The sequence below is a fragment of the Lissotriton vulgaris genome, chromosome 6 (genome assembly GCF_964263255.1).
Source record: "Lissotriton vulgaris chromosome 6, aLisVul1.2, whole genome shotgun sequence".
Lineage (NCBI taxonomy): Eukaryota > Metazoa > Chordata > Amphibia > Caudata > Salamandridae > Lissotriton > Lissotriton vulgaris.
In genome coordinates this window covers 980592004-980618717 of record NC_141694.1, presented here as the reverse complement: position 1 = coordinate 980618717, position 26714 = coordinate 980592004, and the positions used below count along the sequence as shown (strand labels likewise).

The 26714-nt window shown below is 46.9% G+C and overlaps 1 protein-coding gene across 1 annotated transcript in view; it reads left to right on the top strand.

Moving 5' to 3' along the window:
- Positions 1–26714, top strand: part of C6H6orf58 (chromosome 6 C6orf58 homolog) — a 951187-nt gene that overhangs the window by 490678 nt on the left and 433795 nt on the right. The window lies entirely within an intron of this gene.

The following is a 26714-nucleotide window of genomic DNA, read 5'->3' as shown; positions in this document are numbered from 1 at the left end:
TTATGTATATTATAGCATTCTTCTTCCACTGAGGTGCTTCGTAGCTATCATGGGTGGATTAGAAAGTAAATTATATCTTATCTACCGTTGTTAGATTTGTAAAAAATATATGTAAGTGCAACTTTCTGAAGTTTTTCTTTGGAGTGCATTGCTCAATGTCGAGTAGATTCTGCAAATACCAAATCTGCAGAATTTGGATTTAATCTCTTGCCTTTTTTCTTCCACTACTCCACATTTCCTGTGTGCAGATTACACAATGTTTCTGACATGCACTATTCGAGTTCTTGGTGGTGCTTTGTGTAAACGCCTTTTACTACTGAATTATGAAAACAGGATTCTGCATATGGTAGTTTGTGTCAAGAATGTTTGTGCATATTGGTTGTGTGGTATTTTATTGTGCTGCTGATATGTTCTGATGTTTTTTCAGTTGGTTTTGTGCTGCGTTATTGCATTGAGATTCTGTTGTATTGTGATTGTGCTGTGTTTTGTTTTGAACGTTTGAACCTGTTTATTATTTTTTGTAGGAAAAATGTCATAGTAATAATCAAGATGCATTACATAGACCAGGGGATGCCCCTTCATTGGGGGCGATATTATCCGAACCAGAATGGTAGACATCTACAGCTAATAAACTACCAACATGGATGGAGACCATGCTCATTGACAGCTGTATAACCATAACTTGAAGGCTCAATTAATCAGTGAAAACTAAAATGTCTAGAAAAATCAACAAAAGTAGGAACAATAGAGGTCATCCATTGGGTGGATCTTACCACGCAGGCCGCTTGAATGCAACTATGGAAGATGGTCTCTATCAAGGAGCATGCACAGGAGCTGAACTGAGGAATGGCCCTTACATATCCGTAAACAATTGAACCTGATCATTCAGTTAATATATCAATTGTTCGTGAGCAGCCATCAGGGCCATGGAGTCCATCCATTTTGCATGTGGGGGGGACTGGACATTTTTCATCAGTGGAGAAGACAGAGTTTCACTGTTGCCAGAGCTAAATCAAAGCAGTGTTTCTAATGGTTTTTGAGCCCTGGGATGGCTTTTGTGTCATGGAGTATTGCCAATGCCAGAGAGGGGTGGAATGAGGTTTCACTTGAGTGTACACCAGGTGTGACTCCAATCGGTCTGAATGCAAGAGCAGGAAAATCAGACCTGACAAAAAACTAATTTCCCTTCCCTTCTTCCATCTGCCCGTGCCAGATCATAAATAGCTTCTCGGGCCCAAACATTATTCAAACTAATTAAAATAGTTCTTGGTTTATTTTTTAGTTGTCCCGCGCTCCTGTGCTGCTTGAAAGTAAATTGGTGGGTCCTCTGAATCTCCAGGTACCAGGACCATTGTGTAAGCTCTGGGAATGCATCCGTAAACAACTCTATGATACATTTTCGAACAGCCTATCCTCCATGCCTTCAGGTATACCCAGAACTCTCAGATTGTTCTTTCTAAGACAATTTTCCAAATCCGCTAGCTTCCATTGCGTATCATCCTTTTGTGTAGTTGGAGAGTCCATGAGGGATCTTTGTGCGACCAGTTTGTCTTCAAGCGTAGAAATCTGAGCCTCTACTTCACCTATCCTCTCTGAAAATTGTGAGAAGGACTTAGCAAGTACTGCAGGTTATGGCATGCCCCTTGGGTTCAATGGCTCTCAGTCCGTGTCTCCTCTCTGTGTGCCATAATGCTCTCATAAATGACAGAGAGAGAGATCTCCTCAGAGCATTCTGCTGCTCCAGAGGCTACAATTAAGGTAGCAGCATCTTCGCTGCCCATGAAACCAGGAGAAAAAGAGTAATCTAGTACTAGAAACCCTGCGGCTTCCTCAGTCGTAGTCCTGGGTGGCTCTCTCTGCTTCCGCACAGTAGAAGGACTGGCCCCTGCATCTCCAATATTCCCATCTTCGAAACCAAACACAGGCCGCTTGTATCACCCAGATCTGGGCTTTGTGACTCCCAGATTTGGATTTTTTCCTAGACTTTCTTTCCTCCAAAAGTTCTCACAGTGCCCCTATTTTAGCTTGGGACACTTCCATGTGCTCTCCAGCCGCATCTGCTATCGGGGGCCTACAAGCAAGGTACCCCCTGCCGCCCCTCCAACAAAGCCTCCCAGCCATAATCAAGACAAGTTCCACAATCAGAAGCCCCCGATCTTATGTACTCCCTGTCCACTTCTATCGCTCACCGCATTGCCTCGGGGAGAGTCTCGGGAGGGTGGCTGGAGTGCTACCTCCTGATTCAACTGGGGGCCCTGTACAGCATCTGAGCTGGAATCAATTATACCGCCTCAGTCTCCATCTCTGCATTATACATCTTTTTAGCCTTGACTGCTTGGGTTGCTTGAAAAATGCCAACACTGTTTTCTTACTGCAAGCGGAGGAGCTAGTTTTCTCCTTTAAGCCCGCCCCTGTTCCTGCTCCCTTCACGGAGCCAGACACTGTGGGCGGTCCACAGGTCTTAGTGCCTTGTGTGGGTTAGGAGGCATTGGGCTGCTGAGAGACACAGATCGTGCTGGGTCCACAGGAGCAGCGATCCAAAAGTGCGAGGAGGAAACCAGGTACGCTGCAGTGCCTGAGATATGCAGCTTTGGTACAGGTTGGAAACAACATCCAGATCATGCCGAGTTCTACTGCTATACTGCTGCTTAGTGGAGCTTAGGAGCCTGTTAAATCCATACAGGTGGGGGTAGGGGGAGAATGATCAGGAGGGTGGGAGCCAGCTTACTCGGGCATCGGTGCGACCACCATCTTGCCTTGTGAGCAAGACCCACGATGCTTAACTAATTCATATTCTTGTTGGTAAGGTAAGGCAATGTTTGGTACAAACACCTTTTACCATTGTATTATAAAAACAGGATTTTGGAGGTGTTAGTGTGTGTTACAAATGTTTGTGCATTTTTGTTGTGTGGTATTTTGCTTGCTGGTGATGTGTTCTGTTGTTTTCTATGCCGCTCTGCTTTTATGCTGCATTATTGCAATGTTATTTTGTTACATTATTGTTGTGATGTGGTTTGCTTTGATGGATTTGTTGTATTGTGCACTATGTTTTAATTGCGTTGCTCTGTGTATGTTATAGTGTTATGTTTGTTGTTTACTTTACCCATGTTAAAAACGCTGCTACATTTCCAGCTCAAGACAGCACATGCCGTGTAAGTTCCTGTGAGAAGCAACCCTTTAAGACTGTCTCAGTATCTCTTTAACTACCTATTACCAGTCAGGCCAAAGCTGTAGCAGAACCTGAGACTTAAATTAGGGATCCCAGTGCTAGCCTTGTGCCATCCCAGGTCAAACAGGATGACTTTAGAAGCCACCCCAGAGTCATTGGATGATCATCAAACTACTTTAGAAGTAATTCTTTTGTTATCCGACATCATCAAGCGCTTGAAGACATCAGCAAGGTTTAGAAACTTACCCTGACAACTTGCGGATGACTTGAAAATGAGTACCTGATGCCTTCACAAGATGAGTTTCTTTGTGATGTTTTGGTGATCATTTGAAAACGAGTACCGATTACTTCACATGCACTATATGCATTCACCATCTTGGACAGGTTTTATGATGGTTTGGGGAAGATTTGTTGATTACTGATTGTAGAGGATATATCCACCATTTTGATTTCATTTTTGTTAGGAAAATTTAAGCCATTATGCGATTTGTGAATTAAGAATTACCTGATTACTGCACAATAAACACCATTTAAAATGTAACATGTATCATTTATTATATGCAAATAAGCACCCAGAGTGTCATTTAACTGTGTTTTAGGTAAATCACAGTTAATATTTTTACAGGTTTTTTTATACTTATAAATATTTGTAAATAATTAAAATTGATAAAAACAAAGATCATATCATTAAAATGATCTATAATTAATATTAATTATGCAAATGAATCATTGAAGGCTGGACCACTGGGATTAAGTTGAAATGTCATACGCAGTTATGCCTCAGGGTAGACTGAATTAAGCAGCAGGATGAGGCAACTTCTACAATCAAATAGGGCAAAATGATGAAGAATAAGCTGTTATCTAAATACACACATATGCAGCAGTATTTAACCATGCTGCACCCTAACATTGCTCTACTGCCTTTTTCCCAAAATCAAACCTAAATTACCTTTTTTTTGCACCTACCTCACCAAAAGGCGGTTTAAAAAAATGTGGCCTCTTTGCAGCCCTCAGATCCTCACCCTGGCTTTCAGTGATTCGATTTTCAAAGCTAACAAGCATTTACAATGCAATGGTTTCGCCTTTGGAAAAGTTAGAGCTATTGGTATTGTAAATGACAAAATGTGTATTTATGTGTTGGTTTTGAAAACAGATAAATAAATGGCATTGTCATTTACATTGCCATTAGCTTAATCTCTGCAGTCAATTTGCGGTCCCTAGCACTCCATAGCACTCCCTAGTCACTCTGCACTCCCTAGCACTCCCTAGTCACTCTGCACTCCCTCGCCCTCCCTAGTCACTCTGCACTCCCTAGCACTCTGCACTCCCTAGCACTCTGCACTCCCTAGCACTCCCTAGTCACTCTGCACTCCCTAGCACTCCCTAGTCACTCTGCACTCCCTAGTCACTCTGCACTCCCTCGCACTCCCTAGCACTCTGCACTCCCTTGCACTCTGCACTCCCTTGCACTCTGCACTCCCTTGCACTCTGCACTCCCTAGCAGTCCCTAGTCACTCTTCACTCCCTAGCACTCCCTAGCCACTCTGCACTCCCTAGTCACTCTGCACTCCCTTGCACTCCGTAGCATTCTGCAGTCACTCTCCACTCCCTAGTCACTCTGCAGTCACTCTGCACTCCCTAGCACTCCCTAGCACTCTGCAGTCACTCTGCACTCCCTAGCACTCTGCAGTCACTCTCCACTCCCTAGTCACTCTGCAGTCACTCTTCACTCCCTAGCACTCCCTAGCACTCTGCAGTCACTCTGCACTCCCTAGCACTCTGCAGTCACTCTGCACTCCCTAGCACTCCCTAGTCACTCTGCACTCCCTAGCACTCCCTAGTCACTCTGCACTCCCTAGCACTCCCTAGCACTCCCTAGTCACTCTGCACTCCCTAGCACTCGCACTCCCTAGCACTCCCTAGTCACTCTGCACTCCCTAGTCACTCTGCACTCCCTAGCACTCCCTAACACTCTGCAGTCACTCTGCACTCCCTAGTCACTCTGCACTCCCTAGCACTCTCTAGGCACTCTGCACTCTGCAGTCACTCTGCACTCCCTAGCACTCCCTATTCACTCTGCACTCCCTAGCACTTTGCAGTCACTCTGCACTCCCTAGTCACTGCACTCTGCACTCACTACTCTGCACTCTGCACTCACTACTCTGCACTCTGCACTCACCACTCTGCACTCTGCACTCACCACTCTGCACTCTGCACTCACCACTCTGCACTCTCTACTCTGCACTCTCTACTCTGCACTCTCTACTCTGCACTCTCTACTCTGCACTCACTACTCTGCACTCACTCTACACACTCACTCAGCGCACTCACTCTGCACTCACTACTCTGCACACTCACTCTGCACACTCACTCTGCACACTCACTCTGCACACTCACTCTGCACTCACACTCTACACACTCACTCTGCACACTCACTCTGCACTCTGCACTCACACTCTGCACTCACACTCTGCACTCACACTCTGCACTCACACTCTGCACTCACACTCTGCACTCACACTCTGCACTCACACTCTGCACTCACACTCTGCACACTCACTCTGCACTCACTACTTCACAATCTGCACTCTGCGCACTCTGCGCACTCTGCACTCACACTATAATAATCCTTATGTCCTGTAACCAAGGGTTTGTGTGTTTAATACACCCCAGCACTGCCAGTTACCAGCGGTTCAGTGCCCCTTTGGACGCAGCACAACAACGTGAACACAGTGTGCTCTGAGAGCAGGGGCTTGTCCCGGCTGACAAGGGAGGGGGCATTGAAACTACAAAGAATTGTTGATCCTGTACAAATCCGGGCTGACGTTCTTTACAGAGCCTAAAACAAATCAAGAGCAGCTTTGGTGTACCTGTGTTAGCCTTTTACATGTACTTTACTAATAACCTGCATGTTAATAAATAAATAAATACGTGCAACGGCAATAAAGGGAAGACGGCGGGAACGGGCACACGGACAGCGGGAGGGGGGGCGGGAACGGGCTCATGGACAGCGGAAGGGGGGCGGGAACGGACAGCGGGACATCGCGCAACCCACCCCTGCAAAGGACACTTCCAAAATGGCAAAAACAAAGCTTTAAAATTGTTTTTTTTTAAAACACGCCCACAGCCGCATGACGTAGGCAAAAGCCTAAAATTCTCGGGAACGCCCACGAATCTGCTCCGGCATTGATGGACAGATCTCTGTTCCAATGGCTAGCCTCCATTTAGCTAGACAATGGAACAGAGGGTGGGACAACACACACATTCTGTAGACTTAAGATTTCGCCTGCGCGAAAAGCTGCACACTAGGCCCTAGGCGCTTTCAAGGCAGGGGCGCGCCCCCGGTTCAGAGGTACCTGGAGCCCTTTCCCTGACTTCGGTCAAGGGCTAAGGAAAATGGGTTCCTGACAGTGCAAGGGGGGCCTTGGCGATATCCCCTGCGCATCGGACTCTCTAAAGAGTACTTACTGTTGGACATTTTGTTGGCCGCCAGCCATAGGAGAGCTCTTCGCCAGCTCAGGGGAAGGAGTGCGGCACCTTCTTCCAGTGCTTGGCTTGTGAGCTGAATGATGCTTGAACACTCAGCCAGCGTCTGCTCCATGCACGGGCCATATGCAAACCACAACCTTGAACTACATTATTAAGCATCATGGTTGTTTCCACTATATTAGAAACCTGATGGGGAGTACGGCTTCGCTTCAGGACAACACATGGAAACATATATATATAAAGCTGGAGGAGGCATATATTAGAAGGAAGGTTGTAGGTTTGACTCCCGATTTGCCAACACATGGAACATTCATTTAGGGTGTTGTTAGACATTGGTAGTTTTGCGAGCTAATAAGTAACAATTTGATAGGGGACACAACCTGAGACAATGAGTGTCAAGACTTAAGTTTATATATTTTTAAGCGTATAAATAAATACTACTAAGTATGACAAGTGTTTTTCTTTATAAGTTAGCGGTGAAGAAATTAGTACATAAATATACAGGTATAGAGAATGAGAGGAATAGCGAGTACTCCTGGGAGTGCGAAAATAACATAACAGCGACGGTAGGTCATGTTTAGAAAAACAAATAATTGTAAAGGATAATCGTAAGTCAAAACATGCACATAATGAGGAATCTGAAGAACTTAATAGCAATATTAAGGCCGTCCAGTTTGAAATCTGCATAATAATTAGTATAAACGTAATTTTGGGCTACATCTGATATAGTAAATAGACACCAGAGGAACAGACTGAAGATTTAATAAATGAGGGCGATCTTATCAACTGCGCTAGCACTAGGAGCTAAATGAATTATATAACAAAGAAAAAGTCATGGGTTCGAAACCCGATCTCACAACATACGAAAATATAATTTATATTTTTTAAAGTTATAACACAACTTGATAAAATAAGGAGCCGGAATTCTATCAAGACTGTAATTTTACACGCATTTAAAATACATTCACAAGAAGTATCTATACATTGTTTTTCTATAGTTGATGCTTCACCGGTAAAAATCGAGCGCGAAAATACCCCCCAGGTGTAGTGCATTTGATGAACAGAGTGTATAAATAAAGAGCAGCAGAATCTGGCACAATCCACACCCGCTCAAGAGACGTGATTGGTCAGGGGCTGACAGTCACAGGCGGTTTCAAGATGAGGAAATGTATGGGATTTGAGGTCCAGGGTGAACGTTATATTAAGCCTTACTTGCACCCTTCCATTAGCACCAGTACCTATCCCCCAGCACTCATGGACTCAAAGGGACCGATGACGAGGAATCTTAGCTCTGGCTGCTGGAATATGCATGTCCCTTTTATCACTACCTTAAAAACATCTGCAAAACACCGTGTTTAATATTGTGTTCAAACTTGTTTCTCATCATGCACAGATGCAATATATGACGCACACAAGCCTCCTTCTTTTTCATGTAAGCGCATACATGTCAACTGCCCATATTTTGAGGGTTTCAACCCATTCAATTATATTTACCCTCATAAAAAGCAGCATCCTGCCAAAGACTTCCATGGGGTCACCCCTTTGCAAGCCCGCACCACCTTCAAAACCTTTCCCTCCCTTCACTTCAATGGTACAAACCTCGTAAACATCTGATCCCGTTCTCATCAAAGGGGCCACAGGTTGGCAGATATGCAGCTGAGCAGCGGAAAAAAACGGAGAACGCTGGACAAGTGGGAATCACGCTGCGGGAGGGGGGGGCGGGAACGGGCTCACGGACAGTGGGAGGGGGGCGGGAACGGACAGCAGGACATCGCACGCAAGGAATCTTAGCTCTGGCTGCTGGCATATGCATGTCCCTTTTATCACTACCTCAAAAACATCTGCAAAACCCCATGTTTAATATTGTGTTCAAACTTGTTTCTCATCATGCACAGATGCAATATATGACGCACACAAGCCTCCTTCTTTTTCACGTAAGCGCATACCTGTCAACTGCCCATATTTTGAGGGGTTCAACCCATTCAATTATATTTACCCTCCTAAAAAGCAGCATCCTGCCAAAGACTTCCATGGGGTCACCCCTTTGCAAACCCACACCACCTTCAAAACCTTTCCCTCCCTTCACTTCAATGGTACAAACCTCGTAAACATCTGATCCCGTTCTCATCAAAGGGGCCACAGGTTGTCAGATATGCAGCTGAGCAGCGGAAAAAAACGGAGAACGCTGGACAAGTGGGAATCACGCTGCAGGAAGGGGGCGCGGGAACGGGCTCACGGACAGCGGGAGGGGGGCGGGAACGGACAGCGGGACATCGCGCAACCCACCCCTGCAAAGGACACTTCCGAAATGGCGAAAACAAAGCTTTAAAATAAAAAAAACAAGCCCACAGCCGCATGACGTGGGCAAAAGTCTAAAATTCTCGGGAACGCCCATGAATCTGCTCCGGCGTTGACGGACAGATCTCTGTTCCAATGGCTAGCCTCCATTTATGGAGCTAGCCAATGGAACAGAGGGGCGGGACAACACACACATACTGTACACAAAAGATTTTGTCTGCGCCAAAAAGCTGCGCGGTGCGCAGCTTTCGACAGGTGAAACCTAAAAACTGGGAGATGCCACAGACATTAATGCAATATTAAATTCTGGCACTGACCCTGGACGCCAGTAAGGCTGCATCACATTACCCATAGCGATACTTGAGATGCCAGGGCTCTCCACCAAAACATCTGTTCCCTTCAAAAACTGCCCAATAAATGCACTGTCAGAACTGTAGGGCAAATAGACATAAGAAATGCAAGAAAGACAAGCGTTAATCAGCGTTTCGGTCAAGCAAATTAGAAGGTGAGAATCATTTACATTGCATGTTGACAGGAATTATTTTCATTAACCATATGCGAGGAAACAAAAAAAAAAATATATCAGGTCCCCTTTAACCTTTTGCTCAACATTAAAATTGGTCAGCTGCTGAAAGCTGGTGGACGAGAACGCTGTTTAGTTTTGTGTTCAATAAATAACTTTCCCCCTTTTCTCAATGTTATGAAGTTCAGAGGAATGCACGTGATCCTGGATCCACGCTTTATGTCCCCTGTCCCCAGGCGCTTCACACCCCTTTAATGCCTGCTGTGCTGCATGAATGTGGAGGGCAACTCTACAGCCAGGCAGGCGACGCCTTAAAACAATTAACTTCTTTTCATGGTCTGCTACAGGAGAGGGAAACGCGAGCATGCGCAGGCTGTAACTAACGTGTATGGTTACTAAAATCTCTTTACCAACTTGAGTTTGGACATGTTTTTTACATTAAGAAAAAGTTTAGAGACAGACCAGAACAAGCATTTGCAATGCAATAGGTCTCGCATTAATTAAGTGTGAGCTATTGGCATTGCTAAATATTGCAACACAAATTGCAACAAAAGTCTATAAATCGTAGGCCAAAAATATGTGTATTTGATTTTGTAGCAATCGAGGCATGCTGCGCTTTAGATAAATGTTTAAAAGTAAAGTGCACCATACTGCGATTGCTACAATAGTTAATTGTGGATGTGTTAACAATTGATGTGTGCACTGATGGCTGGTGGTGTGTGTGCCTGTAGAAATTGTGCACTGATGGCTGGTGGTGTGTGTGCCTGGTGGAAGTGTGCACTGCTGGCTGGTGGTGTGTGTGCCTGGTGGAAGCGTGCACTGACTGCTGGTGGTGTGTGTGCCTGGTGAAAGCGTGCACTGGCGGCTGGTGGTGTGTGCCTGGTGAAAGCATGCAGTGACGGCTGGTGGTGTGTGTGTACATGGTGAAAGCGTGCACTGACGGCTGGTGGTGTGTGTTCCCGGTGAAAGCGTGCACTGACGGCTGGTGGTGTTTGTGCCCGGTGAAAACGTGTACTGACGGCTGGTGGTGTTTGTGCCCGGTGAAAGCTTGCACTGACTACTGATGGTGTCTGTGTCTGGTGTAAGTGTGCACTGACGGTTTGGTTTAATGTGTGTGGTTGTGTGTGTGGTTGTTGGTGTGGTTGTGGTTGGGTGTGTCTGTGTGTGGTTGTGTGTGTGTGTGGTTGTGTGTTGTGGTTGTGTGTTGTGTGTGTGGTTGTGTGTTGTGTTTGTGGGTGTGTGGTTGTGGGTGTGTGGGTGTGCTTGTGGTTGTGTGTGTGTGTGCTTGTGGTTGTGTGTGTGTGTGGTTGGGTGTGGTTGTGTGTGTGTGTGGTTGTGTGTGTGGTTGTGTGTGTGTGGTTGTGTTTAGTATTTGTGTGGTAGTGTGTGTATGTGTGGTTGTGTGTGTGTGTGTGTGTGTGGTAGTGTGTGTGTGTGTGGCATAGCCAATAGGCCTCGCCTTTGGGACCTTATGTGTTTAGCCAGAACTTTTGGCTATGTTGTAGAGCATTGTGGATGCTGTGCTTTATGTTGAAAACTTATAATAAAAAGTGTTAAGCATTTTTGTTACCTTTATACAAACAAAGGCAACATTATATGCAACAGATTTAACACAAAAATTGTCTTCTACTTTTTTGTGCTTGCACTGCTGGCAACTACTTCCTGCCTGTTTTCATGCTTGTTTGTTATAATTTTTTTGTTATGGGGGAGTAGGACATAAATAACTGGGGAGTGGATGTTTGAAAACAGTAATTTAATCAGAACACGAGCAGCGGACAGACACTAGGGGAGAATCAACAGATGCCAGATTCCAAGGGCAGACTGATGCTTAGGTGGTGCGCTGATGCAAAATGGTGGTGGTGAATGATGTTTGGTGCTCAGATGGTGACATTATATGGTGTGGATTGGAGGTACGTTGTGGATTGTGGAGTTTTGGAGTTGAAATATGTTGTTTGGTGTGTAATTATGTGGTGTGTATTGGAAATGTGTGGAGTTGGATTGTGTGGCCTGGAACTGTGGTGTTCTATAAAATGATGCTTAGTTAAATTGTCATGGTGTGGAGTGCATTTTGTAATAAGTACAGTGTAATTGTGTAGCATATAATTATGTGCCATTGAGTGGTATTGTGTGGAGTGTATGTTGCATTCAGTAGAGTGTAATTATGGGGCACTGAGTGGTATTTGGAGTGTATGTTGCATTGAGTGCAGTGTAATTATGTAACATAATTATGTGGCACTGAGTGGTTTTTGGAATGTATGTTGCATTGAGTGCAGTGTAATTATGTGGCGTGTAATTATGTGGCACTGAGTGGTATTTGGAGTGTATGTTGCATTGACTGCAGTGTAATTATGTGGCATGTAATTATGTGGCACTGAAAGGTATTTGGAGTGTATGTTGCATTGAGTGCAGTGTAATTATGTGGTGTGTAATTATGTGGCACTGAGTGGTATTTGGAGTGTATGTTGCATTGAGTGCAGTGGAATTATTTGGCATGTAATTATGTGGCACTGAGTGGTATTTGGAGTGTATGTTGCATTGAGTGCAGTGTAATTATGTGGTGTGTAATTATGTGGCACTGAGTGGCATTTGGAGTGTATGTTACATTGAGTGCAGTGTAATTATGTGGCTTGTAATTATGTGGCACTGAGTGGTATTTGGAGTGTATGTTTCATTGAGTGAAGTGTAATTATGTTGCATATAATTATGTGGCAATGAGTGGTATTATCTGGAGTGTATGTTGCATTGAGTTCAGTGTAATTATGTAGCATATAATTATGTGGCACTGTGTGGTACTCGGTGGAGTGTATTTATGTTGCATTGAGTAGAGTATAATATTGCTGCGTGTAATTATGTGGCACTGAGTGGTATTATGAGGAATGTATGTTGTATTCAGTAGAGTGTAATTATGTGGTGTGTAATTATGTGACACTGAGTGGTATTTGGAGTGTATGTTGCATTGAGTGCAGTGTAAATATGTGGTGTGTAAGTATGTGGCACTGAGTGGTATTTGGAGTATATGTTACATTGAGTGCAGTGTAATTATGTGGCTTGTAATTATGTGGCACTGAGTGGTATTTGGAGTGTATGTTGCATTGAGTGCAGTGTAAATATGTGGCACTGAGTGGTATTTGGAGTGTATGTTGCGTTGAGCACAGTGATATTATGTAGCATTTAATTATGTGGCCCGAGTAGTATTCTGGGAGTGCATGTTGTATTCAGTAGTGTGTAATTGTGTGGCATGTAATATTGTGGCACTGCGTGGTATTGTTTGGAGTGTATGTTGCATTGCGTGCAGTGTAATTATGTAGCATATAATTATGTGGCATTGTGTGGTGTTGTGTGAAGTGATTGATGCATTCATTAGAGTGTAATTATGTGGTGTGTAATTATTTGGCACTGAGTGGTATGTGGAGTGTATGTTGCATTGAGTTCAGTGTATTTATGTAGCATATAATTATGTGGCTCTGTGTGGTACTATGTTGAGTGTATTTGCGTTGCATTGAGTAGAGTGTAATAATGCTGCGTGTAATTATGTGGCACTGAGTGGTATTATGGGGTGGTTATGTTGTATTCAGTAGAGTGTAATTGTGTGGCATGTAATTATGTGGCACTGAGTGGTATTGTTTGGAGTGTATGTTGTATTGAGTGCAGTGTAATTATGTAGCATATAATTATTTGGCACTATGTGGTATTGTGTGGAGTGTGTGTTGCATTCAGTAGAGTAATTATGTGGTGTGTAATTTATGTGGCACTGAGTGTTATTTTGGGTGTATGTTGCATTGAGTGCAGTGTAATTATTTTGAATATAACTATGTGGCACTGAGTGATATTTGGATTGTATGTTGCATTGAGTGCAGTGTAATTATGTTAAGTGTGATTATGTGGCACTGAGTGGCATTTGGAGTGTATGTTTCATTGAGTGAAGTGTAATTATGTTGCATATAATTATGAGGCACTGAGTGGTATTATGGGGACGTAATGTTGTATTCAGTAGAGTGTAATTGTGCGGTGTGTAATTATGTGGCACTGAGTGGTATTTGGAGTGTATGTTGCATTGAGTGCAGTGGAATTATTTGGCATGTAATTATGTGACACTGAGTGGTATTTGGAGTGTATGTTGCATTGAGTGCAGTGTAATTATGTGGTGTGTAATTATGTGGCACTGAGTGGCATTTGGAGTGTATGTTACATTGAGTGCAGTGTAATTATGTGGTGTGTAATTATGTGGCACTGAGTGGCATTTGGAGTGTATGTTTCTGTTGGACAGGCCACGTGACGGGCCGCTCTCCCCCGGCTCGACCAAGCCCGAGCCAGTCATACAAGCACCACACCCCACCATTGCCCGTCCTACGTCCCCTCAGGGACACCTGCCCCCGAGCATGATAACCTCGTGGGTCCGATCCACGACCGACCCACGCGCCCAGCCCGGGCCGCCATCTTGGACACTTCGCCACGAGGCCGCCTGGCCCCCGATCGACCTCAACCCTGGGCCTAGCCCGGCCTCAGACATTCCGGCACCACCCTCCACCCAGGAGGTGAGCGAGCTACTTGGCCAGTCAATGGGAGAAAGAGGTGTCGATGGTTCTCCCCCGGCCAGTGCCGCTCGCCCATCGCCTCCCCGGGCGCTGGCTCCACCCCCCTGCTGGGTGTCTGGACTCCCTCATCCCGGACCTCCCGACCTCCAAGTGCGAGGGTCCGGACATCAAAGCACGCCAGCCCTATAACTGGGGCAGCTCCAGAACAGGAAGGCAGTTGTATCTTGGAGTCGAGAGACGAAAGAGGAACTCATCCTGGACGGACTACTGGCGCTGCCGTAGCTCTGTCCTGTGCACCATCGTCCTGCCTGTTGGCGCTGCCACAGCCGTCGTAACCTTCATTCTTCACCGTCGTCCGGATCTGCTGGCGAGGCCGCGGACCGTTGTAACCGTCATCTGCATCGGGACCTGCTTGGCTTCTCCACGGCCCGTCGACCATCCTTCATCCATCTCGGGACCTGCTTGGCTTCTCCACGGCCCGTCGACCATCCTTCATCCATCTCGGGACCGGCTTGGCTCCTCCACGGCCCGATCAGCAAACCCACCGAGCTCGAGGATTGAGAGCTATTGAACTCATTGGTAACTAAGACTGACCCGCTACCCTTTTCCTCAACCAGAGATCAGAACCGAGGGGACCCCTGAGTCCAGACCTCCTTGTATTATATCAACGTAACCTAAGAAGTGCATATAAAGTCTCGTTAACCTTCAATCTTGTGTGGTGTCCGTCTGTGGGGGGGAAGTTACTTATCTGTACAGTCGTTGGAGACGGCTCTCCCTGGAGACCTCTCCCCGTAATCTCGGCCGACCCTCCCGGTCCGTCTAACATTGGTGGCCAGCGGCGCGATCCGAATCACCGCATAACGTACAGAGAGTAGCTCACCCCACAACGAACAACAATGTCGACTAAAGAGAGCGGATCAACTGAGAAGTTCCAAATGGAAAAGCTAGAGGAATACAGCCATCGTGAACTAAAGCAGTTCTGCATCGAACTAGGTATCGCTACCACCGGACTAAGTACCAAGGACGATTTTAAGCATGCCCTAGAATCTTGGGCAGAGACCGGGGATGTCGAAGCCCCGGAGCAAAGCACCGCGAAAAAGACCAACACGGCCCCTGAAGAGCAAAGAACGGGTCTCTCGCAAGACGAGATCCAAGAAAGAGAAAAAGCCCGACTACACGAACTTGAAATGGCCCGACTCAAGATGGACATAGAACTCAAATTGGCTGAGAAAAAAATAAACTTAGAGCACCTTCGCCTCCGAGAAGAAAGAGAGGAGAAACAGAGGCAAAGGGAGCTCGAGGAAAAAAGACTAACGTACGAGCACGAGCGGAACCTAGCCGAGATCAACCTGCGCAGACAGAATAAAGAATTAGGGGTGCCCGACAGACCGTCCACCCCCGGGACCACGGACAAAACAGTGCACATCCCCAAGGATGTGGTCCGAGAATATTTTCGAGAAGACGACATCCAGCAATGGTTTAAAGCATATGAAATCGCGATGACTGCGCACCGGATCGATAGAGCCGACTGGGGAGCCGGCCTATGGGGCAAATTCCTCAATGAGGGCCGCGATACTCTGTTACAGCTCCCAGACCACCAGATGACCTCCTACGACCATATGAAAGCGGCCCTCCTCACTCGCTATGGCCTCACGCCCGAGATGTACCGTCAGAGGTTCCGAGACTGCACACGCATCCCAGGTACAACTTGGGTGGACTATGTAACGTACTTTAGCCGAGCCTTCGAAGGCTGGATCAGGGGGAACAACGTCACGACCTACGAGCAGTTGTTCAATCTGATGGTATGGGAGCATCTGTCCAACAACTGCTTCATTGAACTACGCCAACACCTCCTCGACAGCAAGTTAACCGATCCCCGGCAGCTCGCAGCCGAAGCTGACCGGTGGGAGATCACCCGAGTGGGCCGGAATGGGTCCTACGAGCAGAACAGGAACAACAATGGTCACCACCGATCCAGAGGAGGAGGAGGGGGCCAAGGGCGAGGAAGAGACAACACTCCGGCCGCCCCCACTACCAGCACCACCCCCCCGGCCAACCGGGGCAGCACCCCGGCGCGACCGGGATACAGGACCAATGTTACATGTCACCGATGCCAACGAGTCGGCCACTATGCAAATGACCCAAGCTGCCCGCAGTATCAGAGCCCAAGACCCCGCCAGGTGGCCGCCGCGGCACTAGGGGAAGAACAGATCTCCGAGGAACAAGAAACAGATGAGCAAGAGTATCAAGGGTGGGAGCCAGCCGCCATGACTCTCGCATGCTTAGGGGGAAGAGACATGGTCCCGCGGGTCCCCCTACCCGCTAACACCCGAAAGTACGGCCAATGGGTGAGCATCAATGGACAACGGGCCGAAGCCCTTCGAGACACCGGGGCCAGTGTGACAGCCGTCCGCTGTCATCTGGTGACCCCAGAGCAATATCTACCGAACATTCTCTGCCCTGTACGATCAGCCGACAACTCGGAGAGTCTGTGTCGGATGGCCTGCGTCCCCTTTGAGTGGGGAGGGGTCTCCGGCATGTTGAAAGTAACGGTCCGAGACGACGCCCCCGTGGACTGCCTCCTCGGAAATGACCTGGAAAGCTCCCCGTGGGCAGCCGTGGAGCGAAAAGAACACTTGGGGATGTTGGGCGTCCCAGACTGGGCGTGCGTCACCACCCGGTCTATGGCCGCCCGTGCCAACCATCACCCGGAAGAACCAGAATGGCCGGCGCCTCCGCCTCCGGTCGCCCCCGCCGAGACCCCCGACCAGGGCATCCCCCTCGAACCTGCTCAACCTTCCGACCTTGCTAATCTCGACCAGTGGGCTCAAGAAGGGGGGCCCACACAAGAACAATTTCGTCAGGAGCAGAAGACCTGTCCCTCCCTTGAGGGACTCCGACAACAAGCGCTCGCCCAAAGCGCAGGGGATACCTCCGGAACTCATTGGGTCTACTGGGACAATGACCTACTGTACAGCGAGCAACGAATCGCCGAGCTGGGGGCCAACCGAGTACTAGTGGTGCCACTCCGCTTTAGAGACTTCCTGTTAAATCTGGCCCACGATGTCCCCCTGGCAGGGCACCTGGGACAAGATAAAACCTACAGCCGCCTAGTGACCCACTTCTTCTGGCCAAAAATGAGAAACGATGTGCACCAGCATTGCCGATCTTGCCCCACGTGCCAAGCCAGTGGGAAGAGCGGCCGCAAATTAAAGGCCCCCCTGCAACCCTTTCCCGTAGTCACGACCCCATTTGAGAGGGTTGGAATAGACATTGTGGGACCCCTAGACCCACGTACAAGACAAGGCCATCGCTTCATCCTAGTACTAGTGGACCACGCCACCCGCTACCCTGAGGCTATTCCTCTCCGGACCGTCACAGCCCCAGTGGTCGGCAGGGCCCTGATGGGGATCTTCTCCCGTGTGGGGTTCCCCCGAGAAGTCGTCAGTGACAGAGGCACGAACTTTATTTCCAAATACATGAAGTCCCTCTGGCAACAGTGTGGGGTCACCTACCGCTTCACGACCCCCTATCACCCCCAAGGAAACGGACTTGTTGAGCGGTTCAATCGCACACTAAAAGGGATGATCGGGGGATTGGAAGAACCCCTCCGTCGCCAGTGGGACGTGCTGCTGCCGTGCCTCCTCTTCGCCTACCGGGAGGTCCCACAGAAGTCCCTAGGCTTCAGCCCATTCGAGCTGCTCTATGGGCACCCAGTACGGGGGCCACTCAGCCTGATCAAAGAAGGCTGGGAGTTGCCTCCGGCCAAGAGTCCTCCAGATGTCTTCCGGTACCTCCTCACCCTCCGCAACCAGTCCCAGCGGTTCAGAGACCTAGCGAAAGCCAACCTAGAGGCCAGTCAAGAGGACATGAAGAGATGGTATGACCAGAACGCCTCATCTATTGAATTCGAGCCGGGGCAACAGGTCTGGGTAATGTCCCCCACAGAACCGTGCGCTCTCCAAGACAAATGGACGGGACCCTTCAAGGTAATCGAGCGCAAGGGACCCGCCACCTATCTGATCGATATGGAGTCCGCCCGGAATCCGCTCCGAGTCCTCCACACCAACAGACTGAAACCCCACTTTGCACGAACAGAACTCAGCCTCTTGATGGCCACAGACAACGGGGTTGAGGACGACTCCGAGCCTCTCCCTGACCTCTTGCGGACCCAGGAGCAAGACGGCTCCGTGGATGGGGTCCGACTCTCGGAGACCCTCACCCAGGAACAACGCCAAGAGTGCCAAGCCCTCCTATCACGATTTGCCAGCCTGTTCTCCCTCACCCCAGGTGTCACTTCCTGGTGTGTGCACGATGTGGACACCGGAGACAGCCCTCCTATCCGCCACCGGGCCTACCGCGTACCTGATCGGGTACGGGCCTGCATCCAGGCGGAAGTAACTAAGATGCTCACGCTCGGGGTCATCGAGCCCTCCGACAGTCCATGGGCCAGCCCGGTCGTACTGGTCCCCAAAGCAGCCGCCCCCGGAACCACACCCGAACTCCGGTTCTGTGTCGACTACCGGGGCCTGAATGAAGTCACCAGAACGGACGCACACCCCATCCCCCGGGCAGATGAACTGGTCGACCGAATGGGCGCTGCCCGCTACCTCAGCATCTTTGATCTAACGGCAGGCTATTGGCAGATCGGCCTCACACCCCGAGCACAAGAACGTTCTGCCTTCTCCACCCCCGATGGCCACTATCACTTCACGGTCATGCCCTTCGGCATGAAAAATGCCCCAGCGACTTTCCAACGGCTCGTCAATCAGGTCCTGGCGGGGCTCGAAGAGTTCAGCGCCGCCTACCTGGACGACATCGCGGTGTACAGCCACCACTGGACCGAGCACCTCCACCACCTCCAAGCAGTGTTGCAAGCCCTTCAGCGAGCTGGCCTCACGATCAAGGCCAGCAAATGTCAAATTGGACAAGGGTCAGTGACCTACCTCGGACACCAAGTGGGAAGCGGTCTAGTGGCCCCTCTCCAACTGAAAATTGCCGCCATCCAGAACTGGCAACCCCCTAACACTCAAACTGAGGTGCGAGCCTTCCTGGGCCTCACGGGCTACTACCGAAGGTTCGTGAAAGACTATGGTACCATCGTGGGGCCTCTCACCGAACTCACGTCGAAAAATCAGCCCAAGAAGGTGAACTGGACCCCAGAGTGTCAAGCGGCCTTCGAACAGCTAAAGGCCGCCATGTGTTCCGCTCCTGTACTCCAGGCCCCAGACTACAGCCGGGAGTTCATCGTCCAGACGGACGCCTCCGACCAGGGCATTGGGGCGGTCCTGTCCCAGGTGAACACCGAAGGCCTTGATCAACCGGTGGCCTTCATCAGCCGGAGACTCCTACCACGGGAGCAACGCTGGAGCACCATAGAGAGGGAAGCCTTCGCTGTGGTATGGGCCCTCAAGAAGCTCCGACCCTACCTTTTTGGCACCCACTTCCGGGTGCAGACTGACCACCGACCCCTGCAGTGGTTGATGCATATGCGGGGGGAAAACCCAAAACTGCTACGCTGGTCCATCTCCTTGCAAGGTATGGACTTTACCGTTGAACACCGGCCTGGGTCTGACCACGCCAACGCGGATGGCCTGTCCCGGTTTTTCCGCCTCGACGAAGAGAGTCCCCAAGAGGATGGGTAACTCTCCCCGCCTTCAGCTGGGGGGGACGCATGTTGGACAGGCCACGTGACGGGCCGCTCTCCCCCGGCTCGACCAAGCCCGAGCCAGTCATACAAGCACCACACCCCACCATTGCCCGTCCTACGTCCCCTCAGGGACACCTGCCCCCGAGCATGATAACCTCGTGGGTCCGATCCACGACCGACCCACGCGCCCAGCCCGGGCCGCCATCTTGGACACTTCGCCACGAGGCCGCCTGGCCCCCGATCGACCTCAACCCTGGGCCTAGCCCGGCCTCAGACATTCCGGCACCACCCTCCACCCAGGAGGTGAGCGAGCTACTTGGCCAGTCAATGGGAGAAAGAGGTGTCGATGGTTCTCCCCCGGCCAGTGCCGCTCGCCCATCGCCTCCCCGGGCGCTGGCTCCACCCCCCTGCTGGGTGTCTGGACTCCCTCATCCCGGACCTCCCGACCTCCAAGTGCGAGGGTCCGGACATCAAAGCACGCCAGCCCTATAACTGGGGCAGCTCCAGAACAGGAAGGCAGTTGTATCTTGGAGTCGAGAGACGAAAGAGGAACTCATCCTGGACGGACTACTGGCGCTGCCGTAGCTCTGTCCTGTGCACCATCGTCCTGCCTGTTGGCGCTGCCACAGCCGTCGTAACCTTCATTCTTCACCGTCGTCCGGATCTGCTGGCGAGGCCGCGGACCGTTGTAACCGTCATCTGCATCGGGACCTGCTTGGCTTCTCCACGGCCCGTCGACCATCCTTCATCCATCTCGGGACCTGCTTGGCTTCTCCACGGCCCGTCGACCATCCTTCATCCATCTCGGGACCGGCTTGGCTCCTCCACGGCCCGATCAGCAAACCCACCGAGCTCGAGGATTGAGAGCTATTGAACTCATTGGTAACTAAGACTGACCCGCTACCCTTTTCCTCAACCAGAGATCAGAACCGAGGGGACCCCTGAGTCCAGACCTCCTTGTATTATATCAACGTAACCTAAGAAGTGCATATAAAGTCTCGTTAACCTTCAATCTTGTGTGGTGTCCGTCTGTGGGGGGGAAGTTACTTATCTGTACAGTCGTTGGAGACGGCTCTCCCTGGAGACCTCTCCCCGTAATCTCGGCCGACCCTCCCGGTCCGTCTAACAGTTTCATTGAGTGAAATGTAATTATGTTGCATATAGTTATGAGGCTCTGAGTGGTATTATGGGGACGTAATGTTGTATTCAGTAGAGTGTAATTGTGTGGCATGTAATTATGTGGCACTGAGTGGTATTATCTGGAGTGTATGTTGCATTGAGTTCAGTGTAGTTATGTAGCATATAATTATGTGGCACTGTGTGGTACTAGGTGGAGTGTATTTATGTTGCATTGAGAAGAGTATAATAATGCTGCGTGTAATTATGTGGCACTGAGTGGTATTATGAGGAATGTATGTTGTATTCAGTAGAGTGTAAGTGTGTGGCTTGTAATTATGGGGCACTGAGTGGTATTGTTTGGAGTGTATGTTGCATTGAGTGCAGTGTAACTATGTTGCATATAACTATGTGGCACTGAGTGGTATTTCGAGTGTATGATGCATTGAGTGCAGTGTAATTATGTGGCATGTAATTATGTGGCACTGAGTGGTATTTGGAGTGCATGGTGCAGTGTAATTATGTGGCACTGAGAGGTATTTGGAATGTATGTTGCATTGAGTGCAGTGTAATTATGTGGTGTGTAATTATGTGGCACTGAGTGGTATTTGGAGTGTATCTTGTATTCAGTGCAGTGTAATTATTTGGCGTGTAATTATGTGACACTGAGTGGTACTTGGAGTGTATGTTGCATTGAGTGCAATGTAATTATGTGGCACTGAGTGGTATTTGGAGTGTATGTTGCGTTGAGCACAGTGTAATAATGTAGCATATAAGTATGTGCCACTGAGTGGTATTGTGTGGAGTACATGTTGTATTCAGTTGAGTTTGTGTGGTGTGTAATTATTTGGTACTGAGTGGTATTGTTTGGAGTGTATGTAGCATTGAGTGCAGTGTAATTATGTAGCATATCATTATGTGGCACTGAGTGGTATTGTGTGGAGTGTGTGCTGCATTCAGTAGAGTGTAATTATGTTGCATGTAATTATGTGGCACGGAGTGGTATTTGGAGTGTATGTTGCATTGAGTGGAGTGTAATTATGTGGCGTGTAATTATGTGGCACTGAGAGGTATTTGGAGTGTGTGTTACATTGAGTGCAGTGTAATTATGTGGCGTGCAATTATGTGGCACTGAGTGGTATTTGGAGTGTATGTTGCATTTAGTGGAGTGTAAATATTTGGCGTGTAATTAAGTGACACTGAGTGGTATTTGGAGTGTATGTTGCATTGAGTGCTGTGTAATTATGTGGTGTGTAGTTATGTGGCACTGAGTGGTTTTTGGAGTGTATGGTACATTGAGTGCAGTGTAATTATGTGGCGTGTAATGTGGCACTATGTGGTATTTGGAGTGTAGGTTTCATTGAGGGCAGTGCAATTATGTTGCATATAACTATGTGGCACTGAGTGGTATTATGGGGAGAGTATGTTGTATTCATTAGAGTGTAATTGTGTGGCGTGTAATTATGTGGCACTGAGTGGTAGTGTATGGAGTGTACGTTGTATTGAGTGCAGTGTAATTATGTAGCATATAATTATGTGGCACTGAGTGGTATTGTGTAGAGTGTGTGTTGCATTCAGTAGAGTAATTATGTGGTGTGTAATTTATGTGGCACTGAGTGTTATTTTGGGTGTATGTTGCATTGAGTGCAGTGTAATTATTTTGAATATAACTATGTGGCACTGAGTGGTATTTGGAGTGTATGTTGCATTGAGTGCAGTGTAAATATGTGGCACTGAGTGGTATTTGGAGTGTATGTTGCGTTGAGCACAGTGATATTATGTAGCATTTAATTATGTGGCCCGAGTAGTATTCTGGGAGTGCATGTTGTATTCAGTAGTGTGTAATTGTGTGGCATGTAATATTGTGGCACTGCGTGGTATTGTTTGGAGTGTATGTTGCATTGCGTGCAGTGTAATTATGTAGCATATAATTATGTGGCATTGTGTGGTGTTGTGTGAAGTGATTGATGCATTCATTAGAGTGTAATTATGTGGTGTGTAATTATTTGGCACTGAGTGGTATGTGGAGTGTATGTTGCATTGAGTTCAGTGTATTTATGTAGCATATAATTATGTGGCTCTGTGTGGTACTATGTTGAGTGTATTTGTGTTGCATTGAGTAGAGTGTAATAATGCTGCGTGTAATTATGTGGCACTGAGTGGTATTATGGGGTGGTTATGTTGTATTCAGTAGAGTGTAATTGTGTGGCATGTAATTATGTGGCACTGAGTGGTATTGTTTGGAGTGTATGTTGTATTGAGTGCAGTGTAATTATGTAGCATATAATTATTTGGCACTATGTGGTATTGTGTGGAGTGTGTGTTGCATTCAGTAGAGTAATTATGTGGTGTGTAATTTATGTGGCACTGAGTGTTATTTTGGGTGTATGTTGCATTGAGTGCAGTGTAATTATTTTGAATATAACTATGTGGCACTGAGTGATATTTGGATTGTATGTTGCATTGAGTGCAGTGTAATTATGTTAAGTGTAATTTTGTGGCACTGAGTGGTATTTGGAGTGTATGTTGCATTGAGTACAGTGTAATTATGTGGCGTGTGATTATGTGGCACTGAGTGGCATTTGGAGTGTATGTTTCATTGAGTGAAGTGTAATTATGTTGCATATAATTATGAGGCACTGAGTGGTATTATGGGGACGTAATGTTGTATTCAGTAGAGTGTAATTGTGCGGTGTGTAATTATGTGGCACTGAGTGGTATTTGGAGTGTATGTTGCATTGAGTGCAGTGGAATTATTTGGCATGTAATTATGTGACACTGAGTGGTATTTGGAGTGTATGTTGCATTGAGTGCAGTGTAATTATGTGGTGTGTAATTATGTGGCACTGAGTGGCATTTGGAGTGTATGTTACATTGAGTGCAGTGTAATTATGTGGTGTGTAATTATGTGGCACTGAGTGGCATTTGGAGTGTATGTTTCATTGAGTGAAATGTAATTATGTTGCATATAGTTATGAGGCTCTGAGTGGTATTATGGGGACGTAATGTTGTATTCAGTAGAGTGTAATTGTGTGGCATGTAATTATGTGGCACTGAGTGGTATTATCTGGAGTGTATGTTGCATTGAGTTCAGTGTAGTTATGTAGCATATAATTATGTGGCACTGTGTGGTACTAGGTGGAGTGTATTTATGTTGCATTGAGAAGAGTATAATAATGCTGCGTGTAATTATGTGGCACTGAGTGGTATTATGAGGAATGTATGTTGTATTCAGTAGAGTGTAAGTGTGTGGCTTGTAATTATGGGGCACTGAGTGGTATTGTTTGGAGTGTATGTTGCATTGAGTGCAGTGTAACTATGTTGCATATAACTATGTGGCACTGAGTGGTATTTCGAGTGTATGATGCATTGAGTGCAGTGTAATTATGTGGCATGTAATTATGTGGCACTGAGTGGTATTTGGAGTGCATGGTGCAGTGTAATTATGTGGCACTGAGAGGTATTTGGAATGTATGTTGCATTGAGTGCAGTGTAATTATGTGGTGTGTAATTATGTGGCACTGAGTGGTATTTGGAGTGTATCTTGTATTCAGTGCAGTGTAATTATTTGGCGTGTAATTATGTGACACTGAGTGGTACTTGGAGTGTATGTTGCATTGAGTGCAATGTAATTATGTGGCACTGAGTGGTATTTGGAGTGTATGTTGCGTTGAGCACAGTGTAATAATGTAGCATATAAGTATGTGCCACTGAGTGGTATTGTGTGGAGTACATGTTGTATTCAGTTGAGTTTGTGTGGTGTGTAATTATTTGGTACTGAGTGGTATTGTTTGGAGTGTATGTAGCATTGAGTGCAGTGTAATTATGTAGCATATCATTATGTGGCACTGAGTGGTATTGTGTGGAGTGTGTGCTGCATTCAGTAGAGTGTAATTATGTTGCATGTAATTATGTGGCACGGAGTGGTATTTGGAGTGTATGTTGCATTGAGTGGAGTGTAATTATGTGGCGTGTAATTATGTGGCACTGAGAGGTATTTGGAGTGTGTGTTACATTGAGTGCAGTGTAATTATGTGGCGTGCAATTATGTGGCACTGAGTGGTATTTGGAGTGTATGTTGCATTTAGTGGAGTGTAAATATTTGGCGTGTAATTAAGTGACACTGAGTGGTATTTGGAGTGTATGGTACATTGAGTGCAGTGTAATTATGTGGCGTGTAATGTGGCACTATGTGGTATTTGGAGTGTAGGTTTCATTGAGGGCAGTGCAATTATGTTGCATATAACTATGTGGCACTGAGTGGTATTATGGGGAGAGTATGTTGTATTCATTAGAGTGTAATTGTGTGGCGTGTAATTATGTGGCACTGAGTGGTAGTGTATGGAGTGTACGTTGTATTGAGTGCAGTGTAATTATGTAGCATATAATTATGTGGCACTGAGTGGTATTGTGTAGAGTGTGTGTTGCATTCCGTATAGTGTAATTATGTGGTGTGTAATTATGTGGCACTGACTGGTATTTGGAGTGTATGTTGCATTGAGTGCAGTGTAATTATGTTGCATATAACTATGTGGCACTGAGTGGTTTTTGGAATGTATGTTGCATTGAGTGCAGTGTAATTATGTGACGTGTAATTATGTGGCACAGAGTGGTATTTGGAGTGTATGTTGCATTAAGAGCAGTGTAATTATGTGGCATGTAATTATGTGGCACTGAGAGGTATTTGGAGTGTATGTTGCATTGAGTGCAGTGGAATTATTTGGCGTGTAATTATGTGACACTGAGTGGTATTTGGAGTGTGTGTTGCATTGAGTGCAGTGTAATTATGTGGTGTGTAATTATGTGGCACTGAGTGGTATTTGGAGTATATGTTACATTGAGTGCAGTGTAATTATTTAGCATGTAATTATGTGGCACTGCGTGGTATTGTTTGGAGTGTATGTTGCATTGCGTGCAGTGTAATTATGTAGCATATAATTATGTGGCATTGAGTGGTGTTGTGTGAAGTGATTGTTGCATTCATTAGAGTGTAATTATGTGGTGTGTAATTATTTGGCACTGAGTGGTATTTGGAGTGTATGTTACATTAAGTGCAGTGTAATTATGTTGCATATAAATATGTGGCACTGAGTGGTATTATGGGGTGGTTATGTTGTATTCAGTAGAGTGTAATTGTGTGGTGTGTAATTATGTGGCACTGAGTGGTATTTGGAGTGTATGTTGCATTGAGTGCAGTGTAATTATGTTGCATATAACTATGTGGCACTGAGCGGTAATTGGAGTGTATGTTGCATTGAGTTCAGTGTAATTATGTGACATATAATTATGTGGCACTGAGTGGTATTTGGAGTGTATGTTGCAGTGTAATTATTTAGCATGTAATTATGTGGCACTGCGTGGTATTGTTTGGAATTTATGTTGCATTGCGTGCAGTGTAATTATGTAGCATATAATTATGTGGCATTGTGTGGTGTTGTGTGAAGTGAGTGATGCATTCATTAGAGTGTAATTATTTTGCATATAACTATGTGGCACTGCGTGGTATTTGGATTCTATGTTGCATTGAGTGCAGTGTAATTATGTTGCGTATAATTTTGTGGCACTGAGTGGTATTTGGAGTGTATGTTGCATTGAGTACAGTGTAATTATGTGGCGTGTAATTATGTGGCACTGAGTGGTATTTGGAGTGCATGTTACATTGAGTGCAGTGTAATTATGTAGCCTGTAATTATGTGGCACTGAGTGGCATTTGGAATGTATGTTGCATTGAGTGCAGTGTAATTATGTGGCATGTAATTATGTGGCACTGAGTGGCATTTGGAGTGTATGTTGCATTGAGTGCAGTGTAATTATGTGGCTTGTAATTATGTGGCACTGAGTGGTATTTGGTGTGTATGGTTCATTGAGTGAAGTGTAATTATGTTGCATATAATTATGTGGCAATGAGTGGTATTATCTGGAGTGTATGTTGCA